At 29.6% G+C, this 17,069-nt stretch overlaps 1 protein-coding gene and 1 long non-coding RNA gene across 2 annotated transcripts in view; one reads left to right on the top strand and one right to left on the bottom strand.

Moving 5' to 3' along the window:
- Positions 1-17,069, bottom strand: part of LOC127285643 (uncharacterized) — a 124,162-nt gene that overhangs the window by 71,248 nt on the left and 35,845 nt on the right. The window lies entirely within an intron of this gene.
- The window catches only part of LOC127285657 (uncharacterized), an 85,833-nt gene that overhangs the window by 51,575 nt on the left and 17,189 nt on the right, over positions 1-17,069 (top strand). The window contains exon 6 of the long non-coding RNA XR_007843621.1: positions 1,054-1,269. This is a non-coding gene — a long non-coding RNA (uncharacterized LOC127285657). The remainder of the gene's footprint in view (positions 1-1,053; positions 1,270-17,069) is intronic.

Here is a 17,069-nt window from a genome sequence, read left to right as displayed (position 1 = left end):
ACGTGATTATATCTGATCGGTTTTGGACCCGTTTTCCACGTTTCTATCGTGTTTTATCGTTTTACGAGTTGGTTTCCTGTATCACGTTGTTTGTGTATGTGTGAGTGTGTGTATGTGTGTACGCTAACAATGAGAAAACCGCAAGCAGTAAAGAGAGGTTATATCAAACCCAAAGATAAACCTCGCTATTGTCATGATTTTGCTGAAAAGCCTGTTGTTAATGATGGGAAAATTCCATTAATTTTTCTTTCATAGTTTGTGAACATAAGCTTTTTGAGAAATTTCTTAAACATTTAATTTTATTTAGTATTATTTTTAATTTTATATATGAAATTTTTTATCCAATTTAGTCGAACGTACATTTTTCTTAATATTTTGATCCATGGAGAAAGATCCAAACGTAATGTGTGATTTAAGTGGAAAAATCAAATATTTAGTCAGACATAAAAATTTAGTTTTTTTTTGTAAATTTTTTTTTTATAGAAAGTATTTTGGTTTTTAAATTTTAGTTTTATGTTCATTTTTTTTATGGTTTTTGTTAGTGTAAAATAGTGGAGAAATAAGAGTTGCCTTGAGTTTATTTTTTTTTTTTGGAATATTTAAAGAGGAAAATTGTTGTTATGATGAAAAGTAAAATGGCATATGGACTATGAGATGGAGTCCTTAATAATCCTAATATCGCACCTTATTATCTTCCGCCGGAGGTTGGCGGTACAAAACCCATTATGGCTTCTGTGCCCAACCAACAAACGCCCCCCCTCACCTTCCCCTCTTCGTTTTCCTCTATGTATCTCCTCGTTTAGTCTATTACGTGCTCAGGAATGTACAAGAGTTGCTTATGCATATGTGACGTTTCATGGAACATGTACTACACATTTTGAAGCTACAAAATCATTCTTAGTTGTATATGATATTATATTTAAATATATTTATTTATTTTTTATTTATTATTAATTTTAAATTAATAAAATATTTTTACCAGTAAAGAAAAGTATTTTTTTATTTGTTAATAATTAAATTTTCATTAATAATTTTTTTTTTATTGTTTTGCAGATGGAAGTGCTAAAAGTGTCAAATTCAAGAAAAAGTGCAGTTCCTGGCGTCATAGTGAAACAATTTTTGAGTCTTTTAGAACTTGGTCTCTTTGTAAGGTTTATTTCGAAAAAAAAATTTTGATCAATTAACCTAGAGGAGGGTTCTCCAAGGGATATTAGACTTGAAATGTAACACTTGATTTGAAGATTGGCGGGGAAAAATTTTCAACAAATGGTGAGTAATTTTCATAATCTAATTTAATTGCTTTATTGTGTATTTTGAAGTGTTTTCAGTTTTTAATTTTCAGTAGTAAAAGTAAATTTTATGTCAGACGGTTAGAATTTCTCTACACTGAAAAAAGGGTTTGTTATTGACAACCAAACCTTTGGTTGATATTTAAGCAACCAAAATTTTTTTGTTGAATCAACAAAATTTTAATTGTCTCAATCAAAATTTTGTTTGACACAACCAAAATTAGAAAAAAAGGATTTTTGTTGTCCTAACTAAAGTTTGATTGGGACAACCAAAATTTTGTTGATTCAACAAAAAAAAAATTGGTTGCTTAAATACCAACACACAAATTTAAAAATATCAAATTGATACCAAAAATATCAAATTGATACAAATTTTTATATCAATTTGATATTTTTGGTATCAATTTGATACTTTTAAATTAGTGTGAACCAAACGTTTGGTTGTCAATACCAAATCCTTTTTTCAGTGTATAATTAGTCGAAGTAGAAGTGTATTATTTTTCTAAAGTCGATTTACGTAGTAAAAATCGACAAAGTATCGGATATTTTTTTCCTATTACAATTTAAATGAATTCAATATTAACAAGTGAAAGAAAAAAAAAGAAAAACAAAAGTCGCCGTTTTTTTTAAATTAGTATATATTTAAATTGAATAATGGTCGTCGTTTTCATTGAATTTATGAAAATTCAAATATTGAAATAAGAATGAAAATACAACGTCGTCGTCGTCGCTTATTTCTTGTTAAGAAATGAATAAATTGATATCTTTTCTTTTTTTTTTTGGAGAAACTTTTACCCTTAAGGGAACTATGGATAGTTAGAAAGTTTTTAATTATTTCTCAAGAGGCTTTCATTTCAATAGGCACATACCACTATATAGCTTGCAGTTATGTTTCCCTAAGGAGTTTACTTTAAAATTTTCGTGAACGTCTTCTCTATTGCCAACACACGAGAGAGGCTTTAAAGGAATATGCGCATTTTACATGATAGAAATGAAAAGAATTGTTCTATTAGTTAATTTTGAATTCTCACTCTTTAATTTTTCTTTCATTTTTTTCTTTCCTTTTTATTCTTGGCACAATTTTTCATTGGAAGAAAAAAAAAAGAAAATTTCTTACAAAAGTACGATAATAAATTTTCTATCGGTGCAGAGAGTTTTAAGAAGCACTTTTAAAAAGGAGAACTTTTTCAATAGCGTTTATATGAAAGAAACGAAGAGCCATATAGAAAAGTCCAGAAAATTCGTTATAGTTGTTTGAAAAAAAGCAAATTGTTGGAGACTTTTTGAAATAATCGTCTTATTCTTTTTTTCGGGTGGAAGAGGCGATCGTCATAGAAATTCTCATTGTCCATTGCTTTGTTTCAAAAGTCTTTGTGTGGAGTAGTTTTAACAAGCTAAAAACTTCACCTTTTATCTCTTATAGTTGAAGGCAAAAAAAAAAAAATTCCATGGTTGGACGTTCAGTTTACCAAGACGGAAGTTTTAATCTTCTTTAAGGGGGGGTGGATAATCGTTAAATCGTCAAGTTTGACTTTTTCCCAAGTAAAAAAAAAAAAAAAAAATTTTTTTTCAAGTTGAATTTTCTAGTTATAAAAATAGATACTTGAATTTATTGAAGTCTCGTTAAATAATTCGCTGGGGTAAAATTATCTGAAAAGTATCAAATTGATCTACATTTTTTAAATCAATTTTCTTTTAAATTAATTGGTAGTTTTAAATAGTCTGAAAAAAAATTGTATAAATTCTATTATCCGTTATACGTACAATTAGAGTGAATTATTGAATAAAAGGAGAAATAGTAAGTGGAAAATGGTGAAGAGAAATGAACAAGACAGGTTTAAATTCGGCGTATCGATTTAAACTAATTTTCTAATTCAATTTATTGAGACAGAGTTTATATGTTCAGGGCAAAAGTTCACGTTCGGAAAATAGTAGGTGTTAAAAGATTCAGGAGATTGAACGGGCTGAAACGTCACGCTCATTCCACCGGATGCTACTTTTATAATATATATATATACACACATCAGTATCGACTTGCGCTCTAGGACGACGGCTTAAGTTATTATTTAAGCTCGGTAAATGCTGGCGCGTGAGATGCTTTGCTTTGAATATTTCAGGTGTGTGAATTTCAGAAGCTTTCACTAAACAAGCAAGATATTAAAGGATTAATAATACTTTCTCATTAGAAATATATCTTACTTTTTTTTTTAAAAACACACTCGTATTATTTAAATAAATTCTTTGTTTAATTTCACCCCACTTGGAAAGATTCCCCGGAAAGTGCACCCTGGAGGTTCTATCAGAATTCCGCCGGAACTTAATTCCGTCGGAATTCCATCGGAGTTCCAAAGAATTTCCGATGGGATTCCGACGGAGTTCCAACAGAATTCTGACGGAATTCCTATTAATTTTTTCAAAATTTTTGGAGTCCCAATTCCGTCAGAATCCCATCGGAAATTCTTTGGAACTCCTATGGAATTCCGACAGAATTAAGTTCCGGCGGAATTCTGACAGAACCTTCAGGGGAATCTTTCCAAGTGGTACTAATCTCTCTATTATATAAATTGTTAAAATTAAAAAAAATTTTCCCTAATTTTTATTTCAAACTTTTTATATAAAAAAAAAACAAACTTTTTTTTGTATTTTGATAATTTTTGAGAGACGAAATGAGGAAATGAAACAATAACTAAAGAATTTGAAAATCAGTGAAAATGGAATAAAAGGATAATTTGAAAAAGATTACCTATTCACGAGATGTCCAATTTTACGATTAAAGTAATTTACATAATTATGGAGGGAAATAATTTTCTGCACCTGACTAAGATTCAAATTAGCGACGACTAGTGCATTAAAGTGTAAAGTGAATGCAGTTTGAATGAAGGTCGATTTTAGTTGTCGATTATTATATAAAATTGCAAATGTGACTTTTTGGGAGAAAAAAATTTTTTTTTCTTTTTAATCCTTATATTTAAAGACGCCAAAGGACGAAAATGCGTCTTCTGTATAAATTGGCTTTCTCGAATCCTGCTGTTTCCTGTGCTCGATAATTGGCTTAACCCGCAGAAGCTTTTGCCAGACAATAGAGAGATTCTCAGCCGCGGAATTCTGCCGTCCTTGCGCGCAACCTCATTCGCATTCATTGGTTTCCAATTAATTTCTACAAAGCGGAGAAGTTATTAAGCTGCTAATTGCAAAGCTAGCAGAAGTAGTGAACGTCACTGATTAGAAATATATATAATAATAAAAGGATATGACGGTTTTTTTTTCTCTCACAATAATACGTGTGAAGTAACTCTTTCTGAATTTCTTTTTTGAAAATTTTGAAAAAATATTATCAGAAATAATCTAGTTTAATTTTGAATTTATCAAAAAATGACTTATTAAATGTCTGACTAAACTATGAGTTTTGCTACTAAAAATCAATATTTCTATGACGTCTGACTAAATAGTTAATTGTACCACTGAAATTCATTTCTTAAATTAAAACGATATTTTATCGACTATCTGACTGATTTAATCTTTTAGATTTTCGATATTTTCGAATATAATTATTTCATTCAAAAGCGTCTGACTAAATAAGAACTGTACTACTGAAAATCATATTTTAAATAGATTTTGTATTCCTGTTCTAACCTAGTACGCTCATGTACTATTTACAGTCATTTAGAAATAATTCAGAATATTTTTTTGTCTGTATATTGGAAAATTTATTTTCATATTCTTTTTTTGTATTTTTTACATTTTTAAATTTTATTATTTATAAATTTCTATATTATTATAAATTGCGTTTAAAACAAATCTTCTTTGTATAACACGAGTTCCTTTACGATATCCAATATCTTTGAAATTCAAGATATTCTAAGAGAGCTGATGATAGTTTTAGGGCATTGAATATAAACTCCATCGTTTAAAAAAATATATTATTAAATTCTACAATTATTCTTAATTTTAAAATAAATTTTTTATTTTTAATTATTCTTTCCAACTTGTATATTAGTATTCTTCAGAATAAAAAAAAAAAACGAGAAAAAGTTTCATTATTTAATGGAAAAGTATATTTCTCGAGAATTTCCGCATTTCTTTTGATCTAGTTTGAAGAGAAATCATTTATTTATATATAAAGAGAAAGAGAGAGAGAAAGGAAAAACGAGAAATTCATGTTGAACACGATGATGCGACAAACCCTTAAAATTAGTTCGATGAGTTCCGTAGAAATTTCTTAGAAAAGTTGAAAATGGGTCGACGTGACGATGGTGTAACTGCATCTTGCATTCTCGATTCCTCGGCACGTGCTTCGCATTAAGAAATGTCCTGAGAGACTTTTTGAAATGAGATTTCTCTCCCCGAAGATGTCCCATTTTCTTATATAGGCCTTTTTGCATTTCAAACAGAGTAACTTTCTGACATAACGCAAAACAAAGTTAACTTTTTTCTTTAACCAACAATGCTTGTTTCCATTTTACAACTTTGAAAAGCATATTATATTTTTTTATTAATTAATTTTTGTCTAAAAGTGAAAAATTACACTGAAAAAAAAATTTATTTGATTCAAATACCGGTGTATTTGGTTATTATCAAATAAATATTTACTTGAATCAAATATTTCTTATTTGAATCAAATAAACGGTATTTGCTTCAAATACTGAAATATTTGATTCAAGTAAATATTTATTTGATAATAACCAAATACACCGGTATTTGAATCAAATAAATTTTTTTTTCAGTGTACTATTATTCGATTTGAATAAAAAAAAAATAAGCAAATTTAATAGAAATAAATAAAATAATTATAAATATATATAAAGTAAATTAAATGTCAAGTTTTACTGCTGAAAATATTAAGTGAAAAGTCCAATTAGAGTTAAACGTGATGAAGGAGATGAAGAATTTATTTTGTCTGACTTAATAGAGATGTTTCTACTTGTTGAGTGATGTCACTACGTTATCTTCAGTGGTAAAACGTACCTGCGGTCAGACTATTTATGAATTTGCTCTTTTGACATTTTTTATGAAACTTATGGTTACCGGAAAAACGATATTCTAAATTTAAGAATATTATTCTCTTTTTAAGAATATATTATTATTTTTTTAGGAATATTATTCTTCTTTTGAGAATATTATTCTTCTTTTAAGAATATTATTCTTATTTTAAGAAAATTATTATTATTTAAAAAAAATCTATTTTCAATTGATTTTAAATTCAAAACACATCGTCAAAAAAAAACTATGAATAGAAAAATATCAAATATAGTTTCTTTATGTAGTTTTTTTTTAACATTTTTGGTTCAACAAAAAGTCCCTTAAATCGATACATATAAAATTGTAAAAAGCCCGTGAAATGATAACAAAACAGGTATTGTTGATGCCAGTACACATTCTGTCATAAAAAAAGAGGGTCATAAAAAACTCTGAAGTGCAATTACGTTCAGCACCAACGTTATATAAAGTATGGGGAAAAATTTTTGAGTGAGCTTTTTTCTTTTTTTTTTTTTTTTTTTTTTTTTTGTTTGGTCCAACTGCGTGTGTCAGATAATAATAAGCTTGCTAAAAACCTGTTTCGATATGACACATAACAGCAGAGTAAACCAACCGGCTCACAATTTTTATGTGTTTTATCATTGAAGGACACGTATGTTTGACTCGCGCGGTAAAATAATGAGTCATCAAACATCAATCTGACAAGTTTGGTAATTCATGTTTGATAATTATTTTACCTTTCAAAAAAACATATTTTAAATCAATAGTTTTTTTTTTTTTAATAAATTAAATAAATTGAATTTTAGATCTTTTATTATTATTTTATTTGCTTATTTATTATTTATATTTTATTAATTTATTTTATTTAAAAAAATAAATTTTATTTAAAAAAATTAATTTACTTACTATAATGTGGACTGTTTTATGTATAATGTGTTGAAAAAATCTTTTTATGAATATATACTAGTATCAATAAAATGCGGATCATTTTATTAGTACAAGTATCAATAAAATTTGAATTATTTTTATGAATAAGCATCAATATAAAAATAACATGAAATATATCGTGCTGTCGTCCTTTAAAAAATTGAAAAAAAAAATTTTTTTTTTCCTTTTATTACGAGAATAATAATCAGTAGAAAATTGATTTCCTCTCATGAAATGTGATTAAATATTTCTTGATAAAAGTTAGCTTAATCGTAATAGTATTTTTTAGAGTTGAGAAAAGAAGAATGAGAGTGGGTTTGAGACCGATTAAAAAATCGAACGCGCTTGCCCACAGAACGATTGAATTGCTTCAATTAAGGAAACTCCCTAATTATACCAAGAATCGATATTGGAAAACGATTCTTGCCTTTTCCCCGCGCTTCTTGTTCTCGAGAATATACTCAGTGTTAAAAGTCCCTTGAATAGAAACGAAATTCACATTGGATTATAGAGAAGAATTTACAATTTCTCACTTTTGCCAAATTACATCTGCCAGATGTCTACCAGTCATAAAAAAGCAGAAAACAGAGTAGAGCAAATTTCATACATTAAAGAAAAAAAAAAGTAATAATAATTTTCTTAACGATTTTATTGGATTTGCATTTACGATCAAATTTTATATAATTTTTTTTTAATGTTTCAAATAGTTTCAAATTTTAGAAATAGTTTATTCCAAATTAAAATTTAGGATATCTATAAAAAAAAGTGTAGCACGTTATTATTAATGAAATTGATGTTCTTTATTTTAAGTTTTTGGATTTTATAAGAAAAGTGATAATGAATATATTGTTAATTAAATTTTCAAGGAAAGCTTTTAAAGAGAAAAAGAGGGATTGAAAAATACATAACCATTTTTCAGGTGAAATACTTTGACGTGAACTGGTCGTATAGTAGAAGAGATTTATGCCCTACGGAAATTTCCAGCGCATATATCCAACAGAAAGTTCGAAGGTTTTAAAGCTCAGAAAAGTTGATCGTACTTTAAATTCTAGGGAAAACTCGGGACACATATTTATACACGTGTCCCCTTTTATTTTTCTTTCTTTCTTTCTTTTTTTCACTCTTATTTCTCTCTTCAAATTGTCTCGTTAGAAGCATTTAGATTTTTGCCGGAAAAATTCTTGACGTTTCCTTCCTGACATATGTATGTACTATTATTTCTCTTGAATGCAAAAGCGAGATATAAAAAGTGGTAGCGACGTGCCGTCCTCCGGATGTTCACCATTGTATTTTCCCCAAGCGAATTTACGCCAAAAGTAGCAACTACCGGGGGAGGTTTTTATTTTTTATTTTTTTTTGTCGCTGTCCCATCTGCTAGGAGCTTTTCTCTTCTTTTTTTTCTACTCATGGTGGGGAGGACCTTTCACGAGTAAAGTACAAATGAAACGTTTCCAAGGTTTTCTAAGCTTACACAATCAGACCCAAACAGATTGAATGTCGAACTATTCAACACATTTTAGATCGTTTCGTCTTCTTTGAGATGGTTTTTTTTTTCTTCTTTCTCGTCTCTTCGTTTTATTTGTGCTTTCATTCAAAACTCACTTTCATGACGATAGGGTACATATTTTGTTGTCACATGAAAGAAAAATAAATTTTCTTTTCATAAAGAAAAATTTATTGTACACTAAAAAGGAGTTAAATTTTAAATCCGAACATGATTCTACACTGTAAGAAAAAGGAGTTGACTTTCAACTCCCTAGGGGATGCTATAAAAGTCCCACACTTTTGGAGTTAAAGCGAAAGGAGTTAATGCCTTTACGAGTTAATTTTATGCTTAGGGAGTTGGTTTTAAGGAGTCAGTTTAATTATTAACTCCCTTTTTGAGTTGATTTTTAACTCGAAAAATTTAACTCCCAACGCTGATAGCTCCCTAATTTTTTTACAGTGTATAAATATCGCACCCTTTTGGAGTTGATACTAAGGGAGTTAATTTTACTCCCAATTTATAAATCTAAAAGCATAAAAAATTTTCGGTTAATGGCAATCAGAGTTGGAATAAAATTTCTGATGTTAAAAACCAACTCCAACTGAAGTCAACTTTTACAGAGAGTCTGATAGAGTTAAAATCTAATACACTTATTTTACAGTGTAACATCCTTTGAAGTTTTTAGAGGACTATGAAGAAATCCTGATTTTTTAGGGTAACAGGGCCCTTCAGTATATATAAGGGGGTCCTCTTAACCCAGGATGCACAATTATGCAGATTTCCTGCCGCTCGGAAGTAATTTCGTGCAGAGTAAAAGAGAGAGGGGGTGAAGGGGGGTGTATATAGAGAATAGTTAAGCATAGAGGTAGGTAAAAAGCTTGGCGAAGCTTCTCTCGATCTGAGGAAACACATTGCGGGTATATCTAGTTTAAATCTCATCCCTTTAAACTCTCTATATATTCGTATATATGTGTATTCCAACTTATGCGTTCACCCTTATGCAAATGCGTCTGTTTCCTCGACGCAAACAACTTATATATACTCAATGGAAGTTTCAAGCTGTAGCATATATTTTCAAGATCACTTAACAGCGTTTAGTGCACAAATTCAATGACTTTTCCATGTTTATATGTAAAAAAAAAAAACTAATTTTACTAACTCTTATTTAAACTTTGATGATGGTAATTTATCGTTTACGTTCTTTTTGGTGGAATTGAAACAAAATTTGGGAAACTGAAACAAAATTTTTAATTTTAATATTCACAGTTTGAATTTAAAAAGGAATTTTATAACCCAGGTAGAAAAGTTCCCGGTAGTGACTACCGGTAGTCATTACCGCTCCCGCTATCGGAATATTCACTACCGGTAGTCACTACCGGTAATTTTTCCTAGACTATCCGTAGCCACTACCGGTAGGCACTACCGGTAACTTTTCCGGGACTACCGGTAGCCACTACCGGTAAATCTTCCGGTACTACCAGTAGTTACTACCGGTAATTTTTCCGGTACTACCGGTAGTCAATACCGGTAATTTTTTCGTTACTACCGGTAGCTACTACCGGTAACTCTTCCGGTGCTACCGGTAATTTCTCCGGTACTACCGGTAGTCACTACCGGTAATTTTTTCGTTACTACCGGTAGCTAGTACCGGTAATTCTTCCGGTACTACCGGTAATTTTTCCGGTACTACCGGAAGTCACTACCGGTCATTTTTCCGGTACTACCGGAAGTCACTACCGGTCATTTTTCCGGTACTACCGGTAGTCACTACCGGTCATTTTTTCGTTACTACCGGTAGGCACTACCGGTAATTTTTCCGGTACTACCGGTAGTACCACACACAAATTTGAAAGTATCAAATTGATACCAAAAATATCAAATTGATACAAATTTTTATATCAATTTGATATTTTTGGTATCAATTTGATACTTTCAAATTAGTGTGTACCGGTAATTTTTTCGTTACTACCGGTAGTAACTACCGGTAGTCATTACCGGTAATTTTTCCGGGAGTTACAATCAAAATTTGTTATTTGGTAATAAATTTTGATTGTAATTCCCGGGAAAATTACCGGAAAAATTACCGATAGTGACTACCGGTAGTAACGAAAAAATTACCGGTAGTAACTACCGGTAGTACCGGAAGAATTACCAGTAGTGCCTACCGGTAATCTAGGAAAAATTACCGGTCGTGACTACCGGTAGTGAATATTACGGTAGCGGGAGCGGTAATACCGGGAACTTTTCACCTGGGAATATTAAATAGTGAAAAAAGGAAATTTTTTAATTCTAATTTCAAAAAATTCTGACTAACTTTTTTTTCAAACAGTTTCACAATGGAAGTTTTTAAAGTTCTCTTATAGTTTCAACTTTTTATTACGCTCATTTGCTTTTTCGCTCTAATTAACTATTCGTAATAATTGGGGAATTTTTTTTTCTTCAATATTTGATTAGAGTAGAATTTTTTATTTTTTTAAATAATATTTTCCTATTTGACAAATTTTTATAAATATAGAGAATTATTATTTATTCTATTTTTTCTAAATATAGTAAATTAAATATAAAAAGAGGAAGTCTTGAAAAAAAAAGAAATAACCTGTTTTTGGAACCGAGAAACGGAAGGTGCAATCAGCTCTCGATGGAAATTACTATCTTACAAAGGGTGTTTAACTTGGAAGATATATGGTTCAATCAGTACGAACGGATGGAATGTGAAACGGTTGGAATATTGATTATGATTTTGATCGAACAATAATTTATGCAGAATCATGTGAAACTAGTGTGTGAGGTAAATGCCTATGTACTGTGTGAAGGTTTCCTTCATTTCATAGTCTAGTCATCGATAGTGTGGTGGATGGACGAATGTGAAATAGCTCGAGGGGGAGGGGGGGGGGTGTGGAGAGAGAGAGAGAGAGTTACACACACTGGTTCCAAATGGAACGATTTTCATGAGGAGGAGGTTGGAGAATATAGTGAGTTCAATGAAACTGTTATTGCTCGAAAAATGTCGAGTGTTTTGGGTCAATATCGAAACTGGCCAATGTAGTCGACGATTTTCTATTTTTAAAAAGATATCTCTTCCAAGTCTTGATTTAGGGGGAAAAATTCACTTTCTTCTTTTTTTTATTATTAATAATTATTACCCTAAAAAATCAAATAGAAAATAAAATTAATTAATACAATATTAATTATAATTAATATTGTATTAATTAATTTTATTTTCTATTTGATTTTTTAGGGTTTCGTGGCCCAAACCCAAAAAACCTTATAGTTTCTCTTTGGCGTCTATAGTAACCGTTTCCATGACAATCGTTACCATAGCAACCGTTACCATGACCGTTTTTTTCCTTAGCAACGGTTGCTAAGTATTTTTTTCAATAGTAATTTATTTTTTGATTAGGTATCAAGTTGAAAAAATATTTTAACTGTGCAAGAGGAGGGCGGGGGCAATAAATGTCGACTATTTCTCGTTGTTGGATTCCGAGAGTTGAAAGAGAGAGAGAGGACCCCTTTAAATTCTTGGGTATCTCGAAAGCTTGTTACTAAGGTCGCATTCGTTTGAAAGAGGATAGAGGGAAAGTGGTGAAAGGACGCCTTTACCAACTTCCACAAATGTATAAGGTCGCGTGGTTGGAGAGAAGAACCTATGCTGGACGAAAAATTATGATCCACTCAGAGAAAATCCCAGCTCTATTCTCAGCGAACAAAATCCTTGAAGTTGCTGCGGACATTTATCAGGAAGCGTCGGAAACTTATTGCCTCACATAAAAGCGAACCAAAGTCTGATAAGGCAATCGACGAACCTTGTGTGTGTGTTTCTATATATATATATAGAGGGCGAAAAATGAATGACCCCACACAATAAATAATACAGACACAAAATTATCATTATCATCATTTTCGGATTAAGAAACACATTTTAAAAAACAAATTTTGATTAGTTTTTTTTTCACTCTTTGACATTATTTATTTTTATACTGACGATACTACTACTACTATGAGCATTCATAAATAATAATTTGTCATTAGCCCCGATTCTGAGTTATTCTTGCGTTTGATAAAGGAATTAATCGATAATCTAATAATAGTCTATTTGCATGTTGTGTGTATGATAAAGACATCAGTTGACCAGATATGAACTTTGACCTGATCTGAAAATGACAATTGAATTTCGCTCTATTTTCCAGAAATAAGAAAATCAATTTTAATATAAATGAAAATTAAATAATTTGCTGACAATAATATATATGTTTTATATATTAATCATCTCAAAAATTACGAAATTATTTATTGAAATTTTTGAAAATATATTTTTTTTTTAATAATAGTAGTGTTCTTTTTATGGGAACGTGTGTGTTTAATTTAATTAAATAATATACGGATGGGGAAATTTCTTGCATGACGGTAAATAAGACTGACTCCTAAAACAACGGGGGAATTGAAGTTCTTGTATAGAGAGACGAAACAGTTGAATATAGTGTTTGTGGTTGCCACTATGTACGCTCTCGTCGAAGTTACTTTTCATTTAGAAAACAGGATTACAGTTTAGTTTGGTTTTGATAAAGGCCACAGGAACCCTCCCAACACCGCACCTGTGTACTCTCTCTCTCTTCCTCTCTTTCTATATATATATATAATAAATATATATATATATATATATATATATACAAGTTGATAATGGTTTCGTGTTCTTCCTATGACTTTAAAGTGCACTAAGCTCACCCGTTTTGTGTGATCGAACACCCAAGTTCGCTTAACTTTTACAAGGCTTGAGCGATATTTCACGACGAGTTTAAAAGCAACATTGTTCATAGCCACAAAATATCGTATCGAGCTTCAGCTTTCCTCATTATACCTCAACTACCTTGAGCCTCTAATTAAGGAAATAGTTTCCGAGCTTCATTATCCAAGAAAATTTCGATTAGACCTCCGACCCTATTATCTTTGTATAAAAAAAAAAGTCGTATAAATTTTTTTTTTCTTTTTACTCGCATATATTATTTCTTTTTTTCATTCTTTGCAGAATTTCTTTTCCTTTTAATTTTTCACTTTTGCTATTTTATCCTTTTTGGATAATTGCAAGGAAGATTTTTTTTTTTTTTAATTACAAAGTTGAAACAAATTTTTTGCTAGTAAGGAAAGTAAATAATTTTCTAGGAATTTAGTAATTAGAACTTGTGAAATAGAGTAAAATAGAAAAAAAAAATTGACGCCTGACTAAACATTGGACTGTACTACTGAAAAATTAGTTATTTTATAAAAAAAGGGTCTGACCAAACATTGGTTTCTTCTACTTAAAATCAATCTGTTTTAATTATAATTTTTTTATGTCTGACTAAACGAAACCTGTACTACTGAAACACAGCAAATTAAAAGGCATTAAAATAAGCTGCAACGCTTATTATTTTAATCCAATTTTGCTTATTTTAATCCATTTTGGTATTAAAATAAGCAAAATTGGATTAATATAAGAAGCGTTGCAGCTTATTTTAATGCCTTTTAATTTTCTGTGAAATTATGTATGTTTGACTAAATCTGCACTAGTGAAAATAGCAAACACTTTTTATTAAACAAATTTTGTTGAGTTATTGTTATTTCTAATTTATATGATTTTCTCGAATGTATCAGATTTAGGGACATATATATATATATAATCGGAAAAAAACAACTTTTTCGAGATCGAGAAAACTTGTTGAAATATCATTCAATCCACGTTTTACGGATCGAAAAGTAATCAAGACTTTCTGCGCTTCTCTCGAAGACGCACGGAGGGTTTTGCAACTAGAAATCAATCGAAAACGTGCTCCTATATATATTCAAGATATCGTCAAGTGTACAAAAAATTAATAATTTTTTTTTATAATTAATGGGAAATTTTAGTATATAAATATTTGGAACAAATATCCCTTTTCTCAAAAATATTAATTATTAATTAAAAAATTATTTAATAATTAACTATATTGTTCTTATTACTCATTTATTACGTCGACAAAACAATTAATATTAAAAAATCTTGACAATTATCACAATTTTATAAAGTATAAATTTTCTTCTACGTGTATAAAAATGAAGTTTTTTTGAAAAATTTCTCTTCACGTATCCAACTGTTTTTTTTTGTGTTCTGCAAACATTTCTTATTCGTTGAATGAATATATATTCGTGAATATATTTCTTTACGCCCTTTTTACTTTACTTGAATTCACGAGCAATATTCTTTTTGATCTTCTTTAATAAATAATATTCTCAAAATCTGTCCTTTTTTTTGGTGAAAAAAAGAAACTGATTATGATTTTTTTTTCTGTTGATATTACCTTGCGGCTTTTGTTGTTGTACGACAGTGAAAAATATATAAAAGAAGTAAAAGCATTTTAATAGCTTAGCACTAAAAACTCATGTTCGCCAAACATTCTACTTTTTATACCGCATATATATATATATATGATGAAATCCTGAACCGTGAAATAAAGTGGAAAATCCTCGAGAATCTAATACTCTCTTTCTCTCCGACGATGAGAATGATATAAAATTATCATATGAATCAAATGCAGAGGTTAAACTGCTTTAATTTTGAGGGTTATTTCAGAGAAGTTGGAGAAATTTATATATACTATATACAGTTGAATGTTGTAAGCAATGTTGTGCCTGCTTTTGCGTATGTACGGATATGATATCTTGTCGGAATAATTCAAGCCACAAACATCGTGTTAGTGGTGTCGAGCAGAGTTAAGTAGGAAAGACGAGGGTTGGAAAAGGAGTGAGAGAGAGAGAGAAAGGGACATTGAGGACGAAACTCTCCTTTGCAGTTGGCTGTCGTCAGTACCAGACTGTACTCTAATTAACGGTGGAGAACAAGGGTTCCCACGAGAGATGGAGGGCCGTTTTAATAACTCGCTTGAAAAGGATGGTCTTGCTTTTATATATATATATATAGATGATGAACAAGAGAGGAAACTTGTAACGTTACGGTGTATTTGAAATATATACAGAAAATGATGATAATGATAAACGTTATTGATATTCGATAAAAGCGCAGTAGCAAAAGAGAGCGTTAAATGTTTTAAATTAATTGATTAATTAACAGACAACAAAACTGCCAGTTTCGTAAACTTTAAACTTGAAGCCAACTTTATTTTACTCTCATATTCCAAGGGAAGTTTTCCTCCCCCCCCCCCTCCACACAATCTCAACAAGAGAGAACTCGACGAAAACTTTTACTACGCCTCATCGACCTTTGCGAACAATCTTGTAACTCGCTTTATTTAATCAGTGCGGTGTTACAATCAACTCCTTGAAAAAAAGATTTTATAAATAAGACTCGAGTTTTCTTCAAGTTTCTTCTCGCTCTTTAATGCACTAAAGAAAACTTCATTTCCTTGTTTTGTCAAACTACTTTCTTTTTTAAAATTATCCATTTTTTTTTTTCATTGAGCTCTTATTTATTTTTTTCCCAAAAAAGTATAATAACAAAAAGATTTTTTTTTTGTATAAAACTCAGTTTTCTTTAAACAATATATGTAATTGCTGTCTAATGAAGCAATTTTCAAAGAGATTTATCTTGTTTTATATTGGTGATAAAAAAAGTTTCTTTTTTGAAGTAAAAAAAAAACATATATATAAAAAAAGAGGAAGTAGCCTTCTTCACATTTCGACACACGAAATGAAATGACGATCGTAAAAAAGTTGCAAGCCAACTTCTCATAAAACGTGACCAACAGTAACAGTCACCCTTCCTTCTTAAATGACACCTTGGTTCCCCTGTTTATTGCCACCACAAGGAGAAAATTTATTTTGTTACGTTTGCAATATTTGAACTTTTGTTGCAAAATTGTGAACCCAACAAATTCATTTTTTATCATTATTGATATTAAATCAATAAATTAGCAGAATAAAATTATTTTTTATTTTATGTAAATTAATTTAATTTATTATTTAATTATTATTGAAATAGTAAATTCGAATTTTTTGAAAAAAATATAATTTTTATTTTTAAAATAAAATTTTTATTAAAATTTTTTTTAGAATAAAATTATTTTTTATTTTATGTAAATTATTTAATTATTTAATTATTTAATTTATTATTTAATTATTGAAATAGTAAATTCGAATTTTTTGAAAAAAATATAATTTTTATTTTTAAATATATTTAAATAAATATTTCTATATATATTTATAAATTAACAGTGAAACATACATTATTTAAGTAGTATAAATGTGTTTTAGTCAGGCAAAATCTATATATATTCTTTAGTCATCATTTCGTTTAGTGATTATCACATTGAACTAAGTTTTTAAGTACTTCATAAGAGGATTTTATGTCGGCACTCAAAAAATATTTTCCTTTCATCTTGTCTAATTAAAATACACTTTTACTATATTTAAATTAAATTCAC

The sequence above is a fragment of the Leptopilina boulardi genome, unplaced genomic scaffold (assembly GCF_019393585.1).
Source record: "Leptopilina boulardi isolate dan_hultmark-lab unplaced genomic scaffold, ZJU_Lbou_2.1 LbouV2_337, whole genome shotgun sequence".
Lineage (NCBI taxonomy): Eukaryota > Metazoa > Arthropoda > Insecta > Hymenoptera > Figitidae > Leptopilina > Leptopilina boulardi.
The sequence above is the reverse complement of the archived record's forward strand: the minus strand, read 5'-3'. Positions and strand labels throughout refer to the sequence as shown.